Source organism: Mustelus asterias, chromosome 14 (genome assembly GCF_964213995.1).
Source record: "Mustelus asterias chromosome 14, sMusAst1.hap1.1, whole genome shotgun sequence".
Lineage (NCBI taxonomy): Eukaryota > Metazoa > Chordata > Chondrichthyes > Carcharhiniformes > Triakidae > Mustelus > Mustelus asterias.
This window is the reverse complement of record NC_135814.1, coordinates 75,109,628-75,128,786: the sequence shown is the minus strand read 5'-3', so window position 1 is coordinate 75,128,786 and position 19,159 is coordinate 75,109,628. Positions and strand designations below refer to the sequence as shown.

At 41.4% G+C, this 19,159-nt stretch overlaps 1 protein-coding gene across 12 annotated transcripts in view; it reads left to right on the top strand.

Moving 5' to 3' along the window:
- Positions 1-19,159, top strand: part of LOC144503777 (serine/threonine-protein phosphatase 6 regulatory ankyrin repeat subunit C-like) — a 202,902-nt gene that overhangs the window by 54,435 nt on the left and 129,308 nt on the right. The window lies entirely within an intron of this gene.

Below are 19,159 nucleotides of genomic sequence, written 5' to 3'. Positions count from 1 at the left end.
AAGGACGGTCACCTCAGCACCTCACTGTACCGCCAGCCCACGGATAACGTCACGATGCTTCACTTCTCCAGCTTCCACCCTAAACACGTTAAAGAAGCCATCCCCTACGGACAAGCCCTCCGTATACACAGGATCTGCTCGGATGAGGAGGATCGCAACAGACACCTCCAGACACTGAAAGATGCCCTCATAAGAACAGGACATCGTGCTCGACTCATCGATCGACAGTTCCGACGCGCCACAGCGAAAAACCGCACCGACCTCCTCAGAAGACAAACACGGGACACGGTGGACAGAGTAGCCTTCGTCGTCCAGTACTTCCCCGGAGCGGAGAAGCTACGGCATCTCCTCTGGAGCCTTCAACATGTCATTGATGAAGACGAACATCTCGCCAAGGCCATCCCCACACCCCCCTTCTTGCCTTCAAGCAACCACACAACCTCAAACAGACCATTGTCCACAGCAAACTACCCAGCCTTCAGGAGAACAGTGACCTCGACGCCACACAACCCTGCCACAGCAACCTCTGCAAGACGTGTCAGATCATCAACACGTTTGCCATCATCTCACGTGAGAACATCATCCACCAGGTACACGGTATATACACTTGCAACTCAGCCAATGTTGTCTACCTGATAAGCTGCAGGAAAGGATGTCCGGAGGCATGATACATTGGGGAAACCGTGCAGATGCTACGACAACGGATGAATGAACACCGCTCGACAATCACCAGGCAAGACTGTTCTCTTCCTGTTGGGGAGCACTTCAGCAGTCACGGGCATTCAGCCTCTGATCTTTGGGTAAGTGTTCTCCAAGGCGGCCTTCACGACACACGACACCGCAGGGTCGCTGAGCAGAAACTGATAGCCAAGTTCCGCACACATGAGGACGGCCTCAACCGGGATCTTGGGTTCATGTCACACTATCTGTAACCCCCACAACTTGCCTGGACTTGCAAAATCTCACTAGCTGTCCTGTCTGGAGACAATACACATCTCTTTAACCTGTGCTTAATGCTCTCTCCACTCACATTGTCTGTACCTTTAAGACTTGATTAGCTGTATTAGCATTGATTAGCATTCCAATCATTATTCTGTAAATTGAGTTTGTGTCTCCATATGCCCTGTTTGTGAGCACATCTCTCACTCCACCTAATGAAGGGGCAGCGCTCTGAAAGCTAGTGGCATTTGCTACCAAATAAACCTGTTGGACTTTAACCTGGTGTTGTTAGACTTCTTACAGCATTTATTGCCCATCACTAGTTGCCCTTGGGAAGGGGAAGGTGCTGGTGAGCTGCCTTCTTGAATGGTTGATCCACAATGCCGTTAGGGAGGGAATTCCGTGATTTTGACCCAGCGACTGTGACATATTTCCAAGTCAGGATGATGAGTGGCTTGGAGGGGAACTTGCAGGTGGTGGCATTCCCATGTATCTGCTGCCCTTGTCCTTCTAGATGGAAGTGGTCGTGGGTTTGGAAGGTGCTCTCTAAGGATCTTTGGTGAATTGCTGCAGTGCATCTTGTAGATAGTACACACTGCTGCTACTGAGCGTCGGTGGTGGAGGGATTGAATGTTTGCAGATGTGGTGCCAATCAAGCGGACTGCTTTATCCTGGATGGTGTCAAGCTTCGAGAGTGTTGTTGGAACTGCACCCATCCAGGCAAATGGGGAGTATTCCATCACACTGCTGACTTGTACCTTGTAGATGGTGGATAGACTTTGGGGAGCCAGAAGGTGACTACTCGCCGCAGTATTCCTAGCCTCTGATTTGCTCTTGTAGCCACTGTGTTTATGTGGTGAGTCCAGTTGAGTTTCTGGTCAATGGTAATCCCTAGGATGTTGACAGTGGGGGATTCAGTGATGGTTACACCACTGAATGTCAAGGGGCGGTGGTTAGAGTGTCTCTTATTGGTGATGGTCATTGCCTGGCATTTGGGTGGCACGAAAGTTACTTGTCAGCCCAAGTCTGGATATTGTCCAGATCTTGTTTCATTACCACTAAAGGCGCGTTAATCCCATTTTCCTGCACTTGCCCCATATCCTTGAATGTTATATTTCAAATGCTCATCCAAATATTTTTTTAACGTTGTAAGGATCTCCACTACTTTCCCAGGCAATGCATTCCAGGTGCCCACCACCCTCTGAGTGAAAAAGCTTTTTGTCAAATCCCCTCTGAATCTCCTGCCCCTTACCCCTCCTTTTAAAAAAAAACTGTCCCCTCATGATTGACCCCTCAATCAAGGGAAACAGCAGCCCCCTACTCACCCTGTCTATACCCCTCATAATCTTATACAACTCAATCTTGCCTTCTCTTCTCTAAAGAAAACAATCCCAGACTATCCCATCTCTCCTCATCCCAGGCAACATCCTGGTGAACCTCCTCTGTATGCCATCATATCCTTATCTAAAGTAACAGTATCTAAACTAAAAATAAAAGTTAGGATCTATCATACCACAAGCATGGTGTCCACCCTGAGATCTGACTTGTAACATCAGCTGAGATTGTAACATTAGTCACTCTGTGCTGCTAGCTATGCAATTCTTTCTACTCTACAGCCTAATGACAGAAAACCATTGAACATGCTTGTGGTATGAAAGTGAGGTAAACCAGCCTAGAGGCTTATACTTTTCTGAAGCTATGTTAGCAACTTACAACCTCATTTTAAACTCCATGATTTGTTACTGTCTGGGATTGTAATTCCTTTCTTCCTAATTTTTTTTGCTGCCAGTGTATTACAATATTTCCCTGAGAACAAATGTATTTTGAAAACAAAGCCTCTGATGTGCCAGGGATGAGTGAATTCAATTATGTGGAGGTAAAATAGAAGGTTATGGAGAGATTTAAAATTATGAAGGTTTCAAGATGACCAGCTGTCCCTTATTTTATGGGTTTGTCTTGTAACTGAGCCCACTGTCCTATGTCTGGGTTGCATGCATCTGGAATATTGCTTTTCCTGTAATTCAGTTCTTTAAACCTTGTACATGTGTAGTACCCATTCCATTCCATTTACGCTCTTCTGTAGTTCTGACCATCTCCCAAAACAGCTGTGGCAGCAACCCCCAATCTAATGGACTCCTATGGCAGAATGCCCCATAACCCTTAATTTTCTCCACCTTGCTTTGATTAAGGTAAATAAGAAGAAACTTTGCACTGGCAGAAGGGTTGGTAAACAGAGGACATTGATTTTAGGGTAATTGGCAACATAATTACCTTGGGAAGATGAGAATTTTTCAAAGCAGTGAATTGTTAGATCTGAAATGCACTATCTCAAAATGTGACGGAAGCAGATCTTCAAAAAGGAAATGTTTGTGTGAGTTGTGTGTGTGAATGTATCTGCTTATATGTCTGAAAATCGCAGAGGAATAATATTAATTCAAAGGTCAAAGTGCCTGCAGTCATGATGGGCTGAATAGTTCCTTCTGTGTGTTAATTTATGATATCGTTTGGTCAGGAAATAGAAAGAACAATCTAATCTGTGCTGCCCTTTGAAGTGGACTTTTAGTGGTTTTAAACCAACTTTGACAATTGGCAGGGATTCTGTTCTGGAATTGGACACAACTATTTATGAGTCATGAGTATTAATTCAGTTGTATTGTATTGGCTGCAAAAGTTTTTGTTCTTTCAAATCACCAAAAAGTGACAGGCAATTGAGATATCTGGCCTCAAGCAGCTTCAGCTGTTGATGTAAAAACAGAAAATGTTGGAAATACTCAGCAGGACTGGAATAATCTGTAGGAAAATGATAACATTTAAGGCCTGTGATCTTTCATTGGAACTTTGTCAGCTGTTGATGTAGATGCTTTTAATTGCTTGATGAAATACAGCTGAAAATATAAATGTAATATAACCCAAATATTTATGACTTGGGATATATAACGAGATAAGCAGAGAAAGAAATTATTCATTGCGACTCCCTTCTGATAGATTGCCCTTTAAAACTACAAATTTAATTCTATTTTGAATTATAATTCAAAATATATTTCAAGTTTCCAAATTTGTGTGGTTTCTGTTTGAGCTCATTCCTGCTTAACAACATATTGAATTAATGTGGAGCATGTGTGTTTTGAGTTCAGATGGGTAGCAAATAGGAATTTCAATCTTTTATTGTTGTGAAAGCTCAAAATCCAACTTGACTTTTAATTTCTATTGTGAATTATTTTTTGTGTGTTTCCAATAAACCTGTGAAAATAGTTACTTACTGGATAGTAGCTTGGAAGGGGTCACTGCTGACCCTACGTTAAACACAGAAGGCAGATATCAAAAATTGAATGTTTCCAAGAATCATGTTTGTATCAGTTGTATATGCAGTATAATGTACATAAACTATATGTGGTGTAAATACTAGTGTGCAGAGTAAACTAAAGTCACCATAGTCCCAGATGATCATAGGCTGCTCTGCCCTTTGAGGGGGAGAGCTGACTGGTGGTGATTTAACCTGAGAATTGCCACACCTTGGGCAAGGGGGCAAGGTTGAGAAGGCGGGCCTTCACGAATAACCTCAGCCGATACAGGAGTTGAAACCATGCTGTTGGCATTACTCTGCATCACTAACCTGCTGTCCTACTAACTGAGCTAAAGATGCATGTCCACATATCTAGAATTAGATGATCTATGTTAAACAGCTTGATCTTCACTTTCTCAGTTTATGCATCTGGAATCTTTTTTGTGGTATCCATTGTGGTATCATACATTGTTTTTCAACAATAATGCATATGTAGGATTTGTAAATCCCTGTACAATCATAGCTACTACTAGTATTATAATTATAACCCTGATTTTATATCATTGGTACACTGTTTGTCTTGTGCTGATTACACAAAAGTTTGATGGCAATTGTTATTGGTGACAGGAATAAGATCTTTGAATGAATTATTGACCAGCTAAAAAAGGAAACCTATAAGTAGAGAACTAATTGCATCAATAATTTCTCTACTCTTCATGAAACTTTACATCCATGTATGGGGCTTCATAGAATCTCTACAGTGCAGAGGGAGGCCATTCAGCCCATCGAGCCTCCACCAGCAATAATCCCACCCAGGTCTTATCCCCGTAACCTACGTATTTGCCCTACTAGTTCCCAAACACTAAGGGGCAATTTAGCATGGCCACTCAAACCAATGCCCATATTTTGGAGTGTGGGAGGAAACTAGAGCACCCGGAGGAAACCCACGCAGACATGGGGACAATGTGCAAACTCCACACAGACAGTGACCCTAGGCCGGAATTGAACACTGGTCCCTGGTAGTGTGAGGCAATCTTAACCACTGTGTTGCTTATGATATCTAAACACCAAGACCATTTTAAAAATATACCTGCAAAATTCCCAGTAAACGTTCTCCTCTATCATATGATCAAATTACGTGTGGAGAAACTTCCAATAGTCTGTGCTACTTTATACCAACATAATTTGTTCACTACATGGGGGTCGATAGATCAAAACATCCTCTGCTATTTAAATTCTCATTAATGCCAAAAAGGAATGTTTGGTGTAACCCGCAATGACATCTGATTTAACTCAAGAAAAAATAAAGGTGAAATTGTTTTTTGTGCAAAGACAAAGGAGGCTATGTTTAACAAACTTTTTTAATGTGCTAAGTACTTACATATTTGAGGGTAGATTTTATCTGCAAATGGAGCTGTAATGTATTGCCTTAGATTATTGTTGTACACTCAGTCCTCCTTGTTCAAGGGGAGCCATTTGATTTCTTAAATTAATATACGGTATAAAAAATGTCACCCTTGGATCAAATAAGAGTTCTTTCTGTTGGAGGGTTGTGCAACTTTGGAACTCTGCCTCAGAAGGTGGTGGAAGAAGGGTTACAGGAACATAGGAATTAGGAGCAGAGGTAGGCAAATTCAGCCCTTCGAGCCTACTTTGCCATTCTGTCAGATCATGGCTGATCTCTCCCTGGTCTCAAATCCACATCCCCACCTGTTCCCCATATCTCCTTATCGATTGCCACTTAACCTATACCTATGATCTCTTGTTCTAGATTGCCCCATAAGAGGAAACATTTGGTCTACATTTACTTTATAAATCCTTTTCAAAATTTCATATACCTTGATCAGATCCCTTCTCATCCTTCTAAACTCCAGCGAGTATAAGCCCAAACTGTTTAATCTCTCCTTGTACGTCAACCCTTTCATCCCCAGAATTAATCTGGCGAAACTCCTCTGAACTGCCTCCTATGTCACCACACCTTCCTCAAATAAGGAGACCAAAACTGGACACACTACTCCAGATATGGTCTTACCAACACCCTAGACAATTGCAACAACATTTCTCTACTTTTATACTCCAGTCCTTTTGCAACAAGTGCCAACATCCCATTTGCCGTTTTTTATTACATGTTGCACCTGCATACCGGCTTTCTGCAATTCATGAACATGGACACCCGGATTTCTCTGCACGGACGCATTTTGAATCTGCTTTCTATTTAGGTAATAATTTGCCTTTCTATTTTTTTCTGCCTAAATGGATAACCTCACATATATCCACATTAAACTCCATCTGCCAAATTTTGGCCCATTCTCCTTGCCTATCTATATCCATCTGTAAAATCTTTATATCCTCTTCACTGCCTGCTTTCTCATCTATTTTAGCATCATCTGCAAATTTTGCTATGTTACACTCTGTCCCTGTTTGCAGATAATTTATATAGATTGCAAACAGTTGTGGTCTGAGGACTGAGCCCTGCGGAACCCTGCTAGTTACATTTCGCCAACCAGAGAAGGACCCATTTATCCCGACCCTCTGCTTCCTGTCAGTCAGCCAATCCTCAATCCAATCTAGTACTCTACCCCCAGTCCCTCATGGTAGGCTGGTGAAAAAGGTTGGATCTCATGGGATAAAGGGGGAGGTGGCTAGATGGGTGGAGAACTGGCTTGGTCACAGAAGACAGAGGGTGGTAGTGGAAGGGTCTTTTTCCGGCTGGAGGCCTGTGACTAGTGGTGTACCGCAGGGCTCTGTATTGGGACCTCTGCTGTTTGTGATTTATATAAACGATCTGGAAGAAGGTGTAACTGGGGTGATCAGTAAGTTTGCGGACGGCACAAAATTGGCAGGACTTGCAGATAGTGAGGAGCATTGTCAGAAGCTACAGAAGGATATAGATAGGCTGGAAATTTGGGCAAAGAAACGGCAGATGGAGTTCAATCCTGATAAATGCGAAGTGATGCATTTTGGTCGAAATAATGTAGGGAGGAGCTATACGATAAATGGCAGAACCATAAAGGGTGTAGATACGCAGAGGGACCTGGGTGTGCAAGTCCACAGATCCTTGAAGGTGACGCCACAGGTGGAGAAGGTGGTGAAGAAGGCATATGGCATGCTTGCCTTTAGAGGACGGGGCATAGAGTATAAAAGTTGGGGTCTGATGTTGCAGATGTATAGAACGTTGGTTCGGCCGCATTTGGAATACTGCGTCCAGTTCTGGTCGCCATACTACCAGAAGGACGTGGAGGCTTTGGAGAGAGTACAGAGGAGGTTTACCAGGATGTTGCCTGGTATGGAGGGGCTTAGTTATGAGGAGAGATTGGGTAAACTGGGGTTGTTCTCCCTGGAAAGGCGGAGGATGAGGGGAGACTTAATAGAGGTGTATAAAATTATGAAAGGCATAGATAGGGTGAACGGTGGGAAGCTTTTCCCCAGGTCGGTGGTGACGTTCACGAGGGGTCATAGGTTCAAGGTGAAGGGGGGGAGGTTTAACACAGATATCAGAAGGACATATTTTACACAGAGGGTGGTGGGGGCCTGAAATGCGCTGCCGGGCAAGGTGGTGGAGGCGGACACACTGGGAACGTTTAAGACTTATCTAGATAGCCATATGAACGGAGTGGGAATGGAGGGATACAAAAGAATGGTCTAGTTTGGACCAGGGAGCGGCACAGGCTTGGAGGGCCGAAGGGCCTGTTCCTGTGCTGTATTCTTTGTCCCCTGTGATCTCACCTTCTGGATCAGTCTTTTATGTGGCACTTTGTCAAACGCCTTCTGGAAGTCCAGATATACCACAACCACAACTTCCCCACTATCCAACTTGCTGGTTATGCCCTCAAAGAACTCAAGTAAGTTGCTCAAGCATGACTTCCCTTCATAAAACCATGCTGACAATGGTGGATTGAGCTTTGTCTTTCCAAATGCTTATTCATATCCTCCTTAATGATTGATTCCAGCAACTTCCCCATCATAGAAGTCAAGCTAAACCGGCCGATAGTTTCCTACTTTTTGCCTCTCTCCCTTTTTGAATAGGGGCATCATATTAACATGTTTCCAATCCACTGGAATCCAAGAAACTTAAAATATCACAACCAATGGATCGCTGAATATATTTTAAGGTAGGCGTAGATAAATTCTGGTTAGGCAAGGGAATCGAAGGTTATTGGGGGTGGATGAGAATGCGGAACTCATGACAATTGAATCAACCATGATTTTATTGAATTGTGGAGCAGGCCCAAGGGGCCCAATGGCCTATTTCGGTTCCTATTTCATATGCCCCTATAAAATGAGGTAATGGAATCAACAACCATATAAATGAAAAAGTTTATATACTTGTCCAATGAGACAAGTTGTAGTTTTACATTTGGAAATGTGGGCAGTTGTATTGCAACATGCATAGGCTTAATTTATAAGTATAAATTTACTGAAATTATTTTGTTTTTCTTGCCTTAAACAACATTATCTTGTTATTGAATTTAACCTAATTTTGGTGACTGATGAAGCATGGATTAGTAATACAGACATTACATTGTTGCTGCAAAAGCAATGTACAGATGAACAGCAGTACACTTTGTAATCAAAGTGACACATGACCCCTGAGAGATGTTTTTCGAATTAAGGACTGTTTTTCTCGAGGACTGCTGCTGACTGAAATGTGTGTAATAATGTTCATGCTTTTAACTTGGAGCTTGGAACATTTCTAAAATCTGGAGCTTTAGAGATTCTCCTTTTCAGGGGTGTTAATGGAGAATTACAAGTGGGATTGCCAACTCTTCAAGATTATCCTGAAGTCTGCAAAGATTAATCTCCTTGCTCACAGCAGGTGAGCATCTCAGCCTCATAAAGTTCATAAAATCATTAGAAAAAAATAGTTCTATCTCATTCTCTTTAATTTTAGTTATAAAAATATTGTAGATGAGACAAAATACAGTTGGAGAGGTCATGTAATAAAACCCTACAAGAGTACAATACTTAAAAACAGAATTGGCAACACTAAGGGTACCTTCACATTAAATCTTCAGCCTCTCCCCATTAGGCAGGAAAGTTTGAGGGGGGGGGGGCGGGAATGGTGGTGCTGTTGTGGTGGTAATGTCATTGTCCTAGTAATTCAGAAGCCCAGGCTAATGATCTGGTGCCTGGGTTCAAATTCCATCACAGCAGCTAGTGGGATTTAAATTCAATTAATAAATCTGGAATTGAAACTTGTTTCAGTAATGGTGACCATTAAACTATCATTGATTGTTGTAAAAACCCATCTGGTTCACTAATATCCTGACCCATTTTGGCTTGAGTGTGACTGCAGATGTGGTTGACTCTTAACTGCCCTCTCAGTTAAAAGACAACTCGGGATGGGCAGCAAGTAACACCCACATTCCAAGAAAGAATTAAGGAACAAAAATTGCAAGAACGTATTGGAAAATTTAATTGACTCACAAGTTAAGGTTTTACTTAGCAGAAAGAGTCAGATGGCATCTAGGTGCCTTTCCCAGTCAGATCCCAAGGTGGAACATGCCTTGATAGATTCCAACTTGTATTTTTTGTTTAAATACGTGAAAGGCACTACTGATCAGAATCATGGGAGTCATCAGATGAATTTTTAACACAAGAAACCTTTATTAATCAAGAAAAGATTAACTATTTTACACTACTCCTTCATTTCACCTTTACAGATATATGCAGATTCAAAAGGATAACAAATTACAAGATCTATCTTGCACTCTTAAGTTCTCAGTAAGTACACAAGTCCATGTAAACCAATAAGTGACCTGTGGTCAGACCCACCACATTCTGAAACCAAGGGACACATGCCACCCAAGCCAACTTCTACAGATTTTTCATTAGTTCTCCCCAGATGTGCATGTGCCCAGCTAGGGAACTGGGCTCTGGTTGATAAGTGCCGACTTGGGAAATTTTTACTTTGAGAGGACGACTACATTTGTGATTTTGTCCTTGGTAGTACAGAGCTTGAATATTGATTTTGCCTTTTCATGAAGTGCCCAGAATGCACCACAGCAAGCAAAAATGAAAATTGTTGAGTTTCCTTTTGAAATAGTGAGAGTTATTCCTGTTCAGCCATACAATAAGGTGCTGAGAACACAGACCTCAAGCCAGCAGCTTGGTCCTTAGAGACAGCTGATGTTATTCCATGCATGTTTCATGAGTCAGCCAAAGGTGGTAGCTGCTTACATGCATAGAGAATTAAGATTTGTGTCAGGAGACTAATTGTCCATCACTGTGGATCCTCCTTCTGCTTCCGTTACCTAAGATGGCATTGGTGACCATTGACTTCCATTGGATTAGTCCATGATTTATATGATTATGGATAATGCGTGGAAAAGTACTGCAGTGATTTGCCATTGCCTTCATTATGGCTGTCTAGGAAACACTTCCACTCTTACTGCCTGCCATCAGGCATGTTGGAAAGATTTATGGGCTAAAAATCAACCAATTTGGCCACATTAGGAAAGCTCCTTCTCTGGCCATCGAGTCCTGAAGTGGGACTTGAACCCAAAGTTTCTGACCCAGAGCTGGGACACTGTGCCACAAGACCTCCCTATACCGTGGAACCAAGGTAGCAGAATTTGCTCATCTTTCCCAGCATTGAGTTACTTCGACTGATCAAAGGCGCAGATGTGATGCCATGTCCCATAATCACTTTTTGTAAAGGAGAGTGAAAAGTTACGTGCATGGGAGAGTCAATCAATGAGCCTTTATAGTGGAGTTTCCAAGTGTGACAAGAGGCATCAGCAGTGTAGTGTTCTCTGATCAAGATGTGCTGTATCCCTCTATTCCCATCCTATTCATGTGCTTGTCAAGACGCCCTTAAAAGTCACTACCGTATCCACTTCCACTACCTCCCCCGGCAACAAGTTCCAGGCACCCACTACTCTCTGTGTAAAACATCTGCCTCGTACATCTCCTTTAAACCTTGCCCCTCGCACCTTAAACCTATGCCCCCTAGCAATTGACTCTTCCACCCTGGGAAAAAGCTTCTGACTATCCACTCTGTCCTTGCCTCTCATAATCTTGTAGACTTCGATCAGGGTCTCCCCTCAACCTCCGTCGCTTCAGTGAGAACAAACCAAGTTTCTCCAACCTCTCCTCATAGCTAATGCCTTCCATACTAGGCAACATCCTGATAAATCTTTTCTATACCCTCTCCAAAGCCTCCACATCCTTCTGGTAGTGTGGCGACCAGAATTGAACACAAAATTCCAAGTGCGGCCTAATTAAGGTTCTATAAAGCTGCAACATGACTTGCCAATTTTTAAACTCAATACCCCGGCCGATGAAGGCAAGCATGCTATGTGCCTTCTTGACTACCTTCTCCACCTCCAAACTTACATATCTGCAGGGTCGGCATAGTTCAAGAGTGGAGAAGAAAATCCCAAACAAAGTGGAAGCTGAGACATAGCCTTGCTTCACACCATTCTTCACCCTGAAACTGTCAGAAGTGGTGAGGTCAAACTGTACATCTACAGTACAATGTATATTGTCAAGAAAGGAGCAGATGAGGCTGAGGAGTTTTGGTGGACAGCCAATTTGGAGTCCTGTGCTGCTGATGGTGTTGAATGCTGCAGTGGTGGCATATAGAGAAGATCATGTTCATTGTCGATCTGTCAGACAGAAACTGGGTTTCCAGATATACAAAGTCTGCAAGTAAATGGAATCTTTTAAACATGATCCCAGCAAAGACCTCCCCAGTGTTATTAAGGAGTGAGGTGCGTTTGTGGTTGTTGCCATCTCCTCTGTTGCATTTGTTTTAGTAATAGTATGATGATTTTTGTGTGAAATGAATTCTACCTTCCAGCAGAGGAGAAGTGGATCATGAAAATGTGGCAATCAATGGGACTTTCCGTGCTGGAGTCATTTGGTTGGAATTCCATCCTTACCAGTTGCTTTTCTGCTGGCTAAGCAATTGACCCCAAGTGTTCATCAAAAAGCAGACACGGAGATGGGAGAAAGTGTTGGTGATGTAGAGTTCATGAACAGCACAAATCTTAAGAAAACCTTTTCTGTTGTCGCTGATTTTGCCATCCCATGATGACTGGAGCACATTGATTATGAATCTCTGTCCAATCCAACATGTGCATTGAAATTATCTAGGACAGTGGTTCCCAACTAGACACTAGATTGTCACCAAAAGCTTGATGACCATGAATGCAAGCCATTTTAAACATTTTGTTTTTTGCAAAGCCTTTGGCTGATGGGAGTCAAATTTGTATATCAACAGGTATTAAAAATGCAGCCATTTCAAATAGTTATGATGCACACTCACAAATACATTGCACTCCTCACAGCACATTTACCTGCAGTAGGCCTACCAGTGGAAACAGATAACGCTTACCTATTGAAAAGGCTGATGTTGTTTTGCAGACATCAAATGCTGGATGTCAGGTTCCAGAATTGACAGTCTCGGAGATCTGATTCAAAGTTACGTTTCTTCCAATATTTGGTCTTCAGTGTGACAGTACCTGAAAATCCAGTTTCGCAAAGGTATGTTGTAGGAAAAACCATCAGAAACTTTGTTGCCTTGTCGGACAGTTCTGAGTATACTGAAGCAATTTTAAGCCAAAAGTCAGTCAGGTAATTCTGAGAAAAATCCAGCTTTGAAGCACTGTTGCAGGACAGTTCAACAAGGCTGTCTGTCCAATATCTCACAACATAGAAGTGCAAATATTCATGAATTCAGTGTTCAGGCCTTGATAAAATTAACTGTTTAAACCGTTTCTTCCAAAATGGTCATGAGATCAGGTATTTCCTTTACAGCTAATGCGTCCCTATAGGTGCTGCAGTGAATGGATGTTTCTTGTGGAGATGCTGCTCTTATATGTATAACAAGCCCGCTGTGTTTGCCTAACATCTCACGGGCCCCATCCGTGCTAACTACACATTTTGAATTGTGAAAGTGTTCAACATGTCAAAAATAGCCTCTGCAGCTGAGCGTGTGGGCAATGATTTACAAAAAAGAAAGTCCTCGTGTATCTCTCCCTTGTGTTCATGCCTTATGTAAGTGAACAAGTTTTACAATGTCCTGTGATTCAGCCAGTTGAAGTGCATAAAATCGACTTGCTTGCATTAGCTGATCACTCACCTTGTGGGTCAACTCATCGATTCTGCATTGGACTGTTATCTGATAATGAAATTATGGCCTTTTCTCCCAGCATAACACCCATTATCTCCTTAGCTACTAGCACTGGGGTGGTGTAATGGTTAGCACTGCTGCCTCAGCTCCAGGGACCTGGTTTTGATTCCCGACTCGGGTCATCATCTGTGCGGAGTTTGCATGTTCTCCCCCGTGTCTGCGTGGGTTTCCTCTGAATGCTCCGGTTTCCTCCCACAGTCCTTGGGACGTGCTGGTTAGATGCATTGGCCATGCTAAATTCTCCCTCAGTGTTCTCAAACAGGCGTTGGAGTGTGGCGATTAGGGGATTTTCACAGTAACTTCATTGCAGTGTTAATGTAAGCCTACTTGTGACAACAATAAATAAACTTTAAAAATATCAACTCCTCCCCAATTGTGTGCAGCTTCTGTCTTTGCTATGAACCAAGCTACCTGATATGAGGCCTCCACCACCTTAATATTATCGCTGCCTGAAGGTGTGTAGTCCACAATTTTCTTGTTACTCTGAAATTGCTTGAGCTTGTTTTAAAAAAAAATGATTGGCTTGGATACTTATTGCCATGTTCAGTCTCAAGATGACAGCAAAGATGAGCAGGCGTTAAGCTTTCATTCAACAGGACTTCATAACAGACGACACATAATGGCAATGGTTCATTTTCAGTGCCTGTGTAAATAAATCCCAGTTCTAACTATTTACTGCTGTATTTTCTCTACACTCTTCTCTTACTTTTATTGTGCTGAGTTTCATTTGCTGATGCCTCACTGTCATTTTGACCATCTGTCTCTTTTCTCTTGTGTGCCAGATGAAAGCCTCCGATTCATTTTTGACTTTGCCAGGCTAATGTTTCTTAACTATTGCATGGGGAGATGCAGTAGTTCAAATTGACATCATGCAAGAGCGCCATGTAACATTGATTATGATACAATACAATCGGCTGCTTTTGCTAAAGAAGGCTTCACTCAACCAAACACTTGCCACATAGTTCACATTAAAATGAGATCTACATACTCAGATAGTTAAGCAGTTTGTGTCCATAAACAGCCCAAGTCACAAACATCACAATTACATCTCAATGACAAAATTAGAAATGTAAGAAGTATGTTTATTCAGGACACCAAGCTTATAAACTTTGTCGTATACATTAAATGAATGTGATTCCGCAACAGTCACAACAACAGTAAATTTATCTCGTCTTCTCATGCCTTCAATTTAGGAAGGAACACTATGGCTGATGGAAGCATATCCTGGTAAAGCAAATTTTTATGACCACTAAAAAAAATGCCACATCTGAAATCATGAGCATATTTTGAATGCAATTGCTTTAACCCAGTTCATACCTCTCCTCCCTAAATTCTGCTTTCATGCTAGAAATTAGAGACTATAGAACAGACCATTCAATTGTGAGGGACAAGACCATGAAGTGATTTAAAAACAGATGAGAATTTAAGATGTGTTACTTAATGAAGAGCCAATGCAGGTCAGCACGCACAAGGGTGGTGGGTGATTGGAATCTGATGCAATTTAGGACATGGGCAGCAGACCTATAGATACAGAAGGTGGCGGAATAGTCAAGTCTAGAGATAACAAAGCAAAGATTAAGGATGTCAGCAACACATGAGCCGAGGCAAGGGTGGAGTCAGGCAATATTACAGAGATGAAAATTGGTGGTGGCACAGACCTGTGGTTGGAATGGAGTCCTGTTAGGCAGTTATCTCCTTCAAGATTGCACCTCTGGCAACTCCCACAACTGACTAGCCCCCAGAAATATAGTCTTTGCACTGGGTATTAGCCAACAAAGTGTGGAGTAGTCTGTGGAAGAAAGCATGCTATAATTTTGGTGCAGTATTAAACATTTGTATTGTAATACTTGTTGTGATCCCTGTAGAGACAGATAACTTTTAAAATGTTATTTGAATTTCTAGTGACTAACTGGAAGAATCAGATAAGATTTCCAGTTTTATGACTTTTACTTTGATAAACTAAAAGAAACATTGGGTCTTTTGCATCCCTGCATGTGTGTTTCTTGCGGTGGGAGGCAGTGCATCGTTTGCCAGTGGCGGGACCATCTGGTCTCACCACTGTCAATAAGATCTCCCATTGAATGAACCCCATGCTGCTGGAAAACCCACAGCAGCAAGTGTGCCTTTGGCTTGACCAGAAGATCCCATTGAACAGCCAAAGAATTTCGGCCATTGACAAAACATTATTCGGTAGGCAACCTACGCTCTAAACTACAGAAAAGATTCCCCATTTAGAAACATAGAAACCCTACAGTGCAGAAACAGGCCATTCGGCCCATCGCGTCTGCACCGACCACAATCCCACCCAGGCCCTACTCCCATATCCCTACACATTTACCCACTAATCCCTCTAACCTACGCGTCTCAGGACACTAAGGGGCAATTTTAGCATGGCCAATCAACCTACCCTGCACATCTTTGGACTGTGGGAGGAAACTGGAGCACCTGGAGGAAACCCACGCAGACACGAGGAGAATGTGCAAACTCCACACAGACAGTGACCCAAGTCGGGAATCGAACCCAGGTCCCTGGAGCTGTGAAGCAGCAGTGCTAACCACTGTGCTACCGTGCCACCAATTTAATTTTTAAAATGCTTGAAAATCCTCCTCCATGATTGTAATTTACTCTCCCTTAAGTGAATACTTAATTCTCCAGGAACCAGTCCAAAACTATTCTCAGCTCCCAGTGGCTCGCTTCCTTTCCCTTTCCAGCCACATAACTTTGAATACCCAAACTGACGTTCCCAGTGAGAGTTACCTTGAAGATCCTCCCTCCACCGAAAGCTAGGTGAATCTTACAGTCTTGATTAACTTCTCATGAATGTGATCTTTTCAATATTGGCATGAACTCATCTGCATTTTGCATGGTGAACATTAGAGACTGGCTGTCTTGCTCCCTTACTTGATAGCGCACTCTGTCTCAGATTCACACACTGATATGTCAGAGAGTTTCCAGGGTATCTTTGGAAAACCTGTAATCTGATTCTACAATGGCTCCATGGACTTCTTCCTTTCAAAAGGCCATCTTGGTCATCCTTTACACCCTCAACTACAATCTATCTTAAAGCATGACTGTTTATAAATTCCACATTCCAAACACCACCTATGAGACTTGGTCACCAACAGACTATATCCATTGTTAGCATAGATGTTCTTACCATTGTCTACAGGTGTGGATACCTTGTACCTTCTTTCTCGTAAGAACAACCTGCCCCCCTCCCCACCCTTTAACCTTCAACAACTGAGGTACCCAAGCTTGTCAGGCAAGATTCACAGTAGTTCACAAGACTCCCTCCATTCCTCCTTTTTATCCTAAATTAAGGAGTTAGTCACAAAACATAGCAATCTTAGATACTTTATATTTGTAACATACAGAAAGTATACATGATGAAAAAGAGAAAAAAGACAATCATTACAAAATAGGGAGGATACAATCCCATAGGATTGTTACAGATCGAGGCTTTTTCTCCAAAGAATATATATATGACAAGTGTTCAAGACTTTGTCCAGAAGAAAGTGGATGGGGAGAATATTTTATTTTCCGAACCATTGTATTGTAATACTGGTACTGAATTTCTCTCGTGCTTAGCTTTCCAAAACATTCCAAATCTAAATTTATGATCTTGTGTATATTTTGTATGCAGACGGCAAGAGATGGACTTCTTTCTTGCAATTTTCTCACATGATGAGTTCCCAAACATATCAACAACATGAGAAATACACAGTAAAAACAGTTCTTGGCATAGAAAGAGGAAGGGTGGAATTGTAAGTTACTCTGAGCTGCTCTCATATGCACTAGCAACTGACTGTAGGGAAATATTTGTTGAGACTTAAGAGCAAGTTTCCTCTTGGCCAAACAAGGTGCATGGTCCTGGAAGACCAGAAAAAATTGGTATCATGGGGGAAGATAGTAAGAAAAGGTCCAAAGGAATAATCTAAAATCACTTCTCTGAATGAACTTCTTTTGGATATACAGTAATGGAATTAAAATACTGCAAATTATATTTTATTTTTCTCAAGTACACGAATATATTTACACACCAACTACTGCATAGTTCATAATGTTCACAGTATAGTTTCTCTTTTATCCAAGTTCAAAGACAATTCCATCAGAGAAGATAGAGGCATATGTTTAATGAATATTTCTTTTGGGTATTTCAATCGTACAATACAAGTAGATCTAATTCACATTTTGTTCAGCAAATACCTGACAATGGCATTAACTTTAAGATCCTAGGAACAAAATATAACTGCTATCCTTCTCCTGCAACAATAAATCAATTCATAGGAAGTTTATCTTGGTGAAGGTACAATGGTGAAAAACATTTAGTCAGAGTTACTTGTGTGGAAGTGGACAAAATCGATCCATGCTCGAAGTGGGGGAAAAATTAATCTTCAGGATCACCCATTTAGATGTTACTTTGGAATGGTCTCGGGAGTAAATGATTTTAGAATTTTGTGAATGCGCATTCTCAAGTTGTTTTTCTGTTATGACCATGTGAAGAGGGTTTTTTGTATTAATTTGGAGAGGATGTTCTTTACCAATACTGTAGAAGTTCTGCTTTCAGATAATGAACAATTAGTTGGATGGGTGCTTTTTTTTGGTTATACAAAGAATAAGATAAGTTTGTTGAGGCTATCTCTTGAACTAAAAAAAAATAATAAGTTTTATGCATTCGTCAAAGTATACACATGGCAGAGTAAGAGGGTAGGCTTATAGGCTATTTTACAATTCATGAAAGACAAAAGACAGGAAAAAACGGTTAGCTATTCCTTGGCTGGTGGTGATTCTGCATTACAACTGTTTTGTTCAATTGTTTTATTGGATGTAGTTCTATGGGATAGATTTCCACATTTTAGTCAAAAAGATCTTGATTTACAAAAGATTTCTCTTCCCAGGATGGTAACTTTGCAAAGCCAGCCAGAATTAGGTATGGTTTCCTACAGTTTCCACAGCTGTGTTCGTTACAGCATTGTGCCTCTCCTGCTTGATGAGCAGTTATCAGAAGTACTTTGGCTGGCTGTATATTTGAGACATTTTATTAGTTCATGTCTACTTTATTGTTTCAGAACAGGCAATTGCATTTTGATGTCTTACCTTGGAAACATCTGAAAATTCTTTGAAGGTTTTGGATGTGAAGCCAACCTTGGAGATGAGGTCTTTCATGCTCCTCAGGGACTCACTGTCTTTTTTTCATCCCGCTTGGTGGAATGAGAGTTTGTGCAAATTGCCAGTCTGGACAATTTTCCATTGTCTGTAGAGTGTTCCAGTGTTTTTTCTAGGATTCAGCCAGAAAAAGAAAAATTATCTTTAAAAATACACTCTTGAAACAATGAAAATCAAACTTGTGAGCTTATTGAAGGGGAACAGTACCAGGTTGTAGAATTCACTGTCATGTCCCATTCTGAAATATTTCAAGATCCATGTGGTTAACTACATTTGAAATACCATAGAGTGAAATCTTATACAGTCGTCTTTATTTTCTTTGACACTTAAAAAAGATGTTAATTTTTATGCTTTAGAGGTTAAATCTCTTTAAACGCACATTACAGTTTTTGTCTGCTGCTTCAAGCAACATAAAGCAGAGATAATTAATATTTTGTTAAAGTACATCCTGTAAAACTTGCTTTATGGCTACTTCAGTATTGTTTGTTGGTGAAAACAAAAAGGAGGAAAAAATACAGTAGTGTCTTAAATCCGACTGTCCCAACAACTAGAGTTGTCTGAAAACCAGACATTTCTAGAATGTGCAATGCAAGCATTTGAATTGAGTTTAAAAAAAGCTTAACTGGATAATT